Raw genomic sequence first — 3,845 nt, 5'->3', positions numbered from 1 at the left:
GGGAGCTAGGAGAATGAGAAGGGGAGAAGAGGAGGGATGCATAGGACATGAGGGAGCAGAAAGGTTGAGTCAGGGGAAGAATAGAAGCTAACAAGAATGGAGATATAATAGAGAGAGAAATTTTAGGTTTACAGAGAAATCAGGCACTAGGGAAATGTCTGGAGATCTACAAAGATGACACCAGCTAACAATCTAAGCAACAGAGGAGAGGCTACCTTAAATGCCCTCCTCTGATAATGAGATTGGTAACTAATTTATATGCCATCCTATAGCCTTCATCCAGAAGCTGAAGGAAGTAGAAGCAGACACTCACAGCTAATCACCAAACTGAACTGAAACCCAGATTCAGAGAAGGTTGAGTGAAGAACACAGGGGTCCAGACCAGGCTGATGAAACCCTCAGAAACATCTGACCTGAACATTGGGGAGCTCTTGCTCCCCAGACTGATAGCTGGAATACCAGCATGGGACTAATCCAGACCCCAGGAACATGTGTTTCTGTGAGGAAACCTCGGAAATCTACGGGACCTCCTGTAGTAGTTCAGTACTTATCCCTAGCATAGGTGTGGACTTTGGGAGCCCATTCCACATAAAGGAATACTCCCTGAGCCAAGACACAGGGGGTGGGCCTAGGTCCTATCCCAAAGGATACTATAGACTCTGGTGACACCCTATGGAAGGCCTCACATCCAGGAGGAGCAGAAAGGATATGTGATAGATAGGGTTTTAGTTGGGGGGGTAGTGGTAGGGGAGGACCGGTGGGAGAAGGGAACTGGGATTGTCATGTAAATCAATCCTGTTTCTAATTCAAATTTTAAAAAGTTGAAAAAAAGAAATCATCTCTAAATGCAAACATTAAGCAAAATGGATTGTTTTTATAATATAAAGGTAATTGTTTAATAAGCAATCAAGTATCCAGAGTTACAGAATTGGTAATAAAACAAATATGTGTGTTTGAATTCCTCTAACAGAACAAAAAAAAATAGCATTTAACAAGGGGAAAAAGTGACATAATAAAAAAGATTTATTTTAAAATACACTAAAACACTATTTGGATGCAACATAGTTTTTAAAACCCGGAATTTTGATGACATAGCCAAATGAGTCAAAAAACATGTGAATTAAATTTTCCTTTAAAAAAAAAACTGCATATGGTGTAAAAACAAATAAAAACAGAAAACACTGAGTACAATGATCTTGGACTTTATTAAATGTTGAATACTTCAAAATAATTAGTGGCATTTGTAAATGGAAAAGGTCAGACATTCATTAAGTAGCATTTTCTTGTATGTACACATACATATTTGGCTTTTTTTCATTTTTACTTCAATCTCAATAATTTCCACTTGACTCAAACTTAATGTAACATAACTTTATAAATTTTGAATTAGTCTATACATTAAATTTTACTCTAGTACTGTGAAATTTATCCTTCCCACATCCCAATTTTAGTAACTAAAAGTAATAAAACTTATCATACAAGAAAGTACTACTAAATAAGTTGACGTGACAACAAACGAAACACATTGGCTTACAAAGGTTTTTGGCTGGATGGAAAAAATCTAACTACACAGCCTAGATTGAGGAATGGTTTACTAATTTTATTAAAGATATTCTCTGTGGGATGAGGGAATAGTTCAATGGATAAGAACACTTGCTGCTCTTCCAGAGGACCCATATTCCAATCCCAGTAGCAAAATGCTGGCTCACCATCGCTTGTAATTCCAGTTTGTGGGGATGCTATGCCTGTTGCCTCCTAGGACAATGCACCCATGTGCACATACCCCCACATAAACACACACACACACACACACACACACACACACACACACACACACGCATAAACACATTATTTTATTTAAAATAATAAAAATAATCTTTAAATATATTTTTCTAGAGGTGGGTGAAGGGCAGAAAGCCCCGTGCAGGCAGGATTTTTGACACAATGGAGGCTTCCATAGGCCTTGGCTCAAGTTCACCTTCATGCCTGGAATTTGCAATGGTGGGAGAATTGAGACTCCAGAAATGCAGCAATCCTTCTTAGTGTCCCTGCTTCTGGGAGCCAGGTGACTGTCCCATGTGACTGTCCCAGTCCAGGCTGTGGCAGTGCCACCAAACGAAAGAAGAAACATCGACGGAACAGAACTACATTCAACAGCAGCCAGCTACAGGCACTGGAGAGTGTGTCCGAGCGCATGCACTACCCTGACACCTTTGTGCATGAGGAGCTGGCCCAGCCGTGTCAACCTCAGCGAGGCCCGTGTCCAGGTCTGGTTCCAGAACCGCCGTGCCAAGTTTCGCCGGAATGAACGTGCCATGCTGGCTACCCGCTCTGCCTCACTGTTCAAGTCCTATGGCCAGGAGGCTGTCATTGAGCAGCCTGTGGCTCCCCGACCTACAGCGCTGAGCCCGGCTTATTTGTCTTGGCCAGTATCATCCCCCTACAGCTCTGTGCCTCCCTACAGCCCCAGAGGCTCAAGTCCTACAACCCCCGGAGTCAGTGCCCACAGTGAACTGACAATGTGTGCTGGGTCCAGCCTCCTTCCTGGCCCAATGATAGACAGCACCAATGGAAGTGGCCTTGTCTGTTCCTGTCCCCAGAGACACTGGGCAGCCTCTCCTGTGCCTTCTCTTCATCCCAGCTTCCTGAGTTCCAGAGGCCTGCTGGGTACTGGAAGTGCAGTTGAACATCACTCTGTCTATGGTGGCTGAAATTGTGACCTGAGGTCCCTGGAGTGGCCTGGCCAGAAGGTGGAACAGGAGTCCGCCAAGGAACTCACTTACTTGTGTATTAAAACCAAAAAGCTTTTGTCTTTAAGGAATAAAACCATGTTTCTTAAGCTCAAATATATATATATATATATATATATTATATATATATATATATAATATATATCTTTTTATAATGTCCCAGATTTCCTGGATGTTTTATATCTGGGTGTTTTGTTTTGTTTTGTTTTCAGATTTAACATCTTTGGCTCCTTGTCTAAGCTTTTTATTTTTCCTACCTTGTCTTCAATGTCTTTTATTCTCCCTTCCATGTCTTAGAATCTGTTCATAAGGCTTACCTCTGAGGTTTGTGTTTGACATTTAAATTTTTTATTTCCAGTTTTATTTCCATTCAGGTTTTCTTTAGTCACTCTATTTCCTTGTTTAATTCTAGTTTCATGTCTTGAATCATTTTCACTGTGTCATTCTATTAGTTGGGTTTTCATAGACTCACAGACCCTTCTTTAGAGCCCTTAAACATATTCATAACTGTAATTTTGACACCCTTGTGCCTCTACTATATTGAATTTCTTGGGAGCTACTACAATAGGGTAACTGGTGGAGGCATATTGTCTTGGCTGTTCATGTTTATGTTTTTGAGCTAGGATCTAGGTAACTGGAGTTATGATGTTTGAAGTATTTCTTGTTGTTGATACCTAGTCTTGTCTTTGTCGGGTGGGTGTTCTGCTGTTTGGTTGTTGTCTCTCTGGATCATAGGAAAGTGTGAAGGCTGGAAAGTCCCTGGTAGAGAGTGACTCTGTGGGTCAATGGGTAGCAGACAAATGGAGATGGGCTAGGAGTGAAGGCTGAGAAGAGCTCTGGGAAAGAGCTAGGGGATCAGGGTCCATACCAGGAGGCAGAGTTCCCAAGAACAGAGGTGGGCTGGAAGGAGGTGCTTCTGCTAGTAGGTTGACATAAGAATAGGCACAAGTCTGGAGATACCATAATGGACAATAGGAAGATAGTAAAAATTGCCTACCTAAGTTCCAGTCCAGTGTAGCCACTGGAGGGTCTCTGGTAGAAAGTGTTTCTATGGGTTGGCAGTTGACACAAGGGGATGGAGATGAGCTAGTAGAC

General features: G+C 41.9%; 1 pseudogene; it reads left to right on the top strand.

Moving 5' to 3' along the window:
* The first annotated feature begins 1,944 nt into the window (after positions 1–1,944).
* Positions 1,945–2,711, top strand: LOC100753633 (annotated as a pseudogene).
* Positions 2,712–3,845: the final 1,134 nt, after the last annotated feature.

This window comes from Cricetulus griseus, chromosome 4, assembly GCF_003668045.3.
Source record: "Cricetulus griseus strain 17A/GY chromosome 4, alternate assembly CriGri-PICRH-1.0, whole genome shotgun sequence".
NCBI lineage: Eukaryota > Metazoa > Chordata > Mammalia > Rodentia > Cricetidae > Cricetulus > Cricetulus griseus.
Note: the sequence above shows the minus strand (reverse complement) of the source record. Positions and strands in the feature narration are given on the sequence as shown.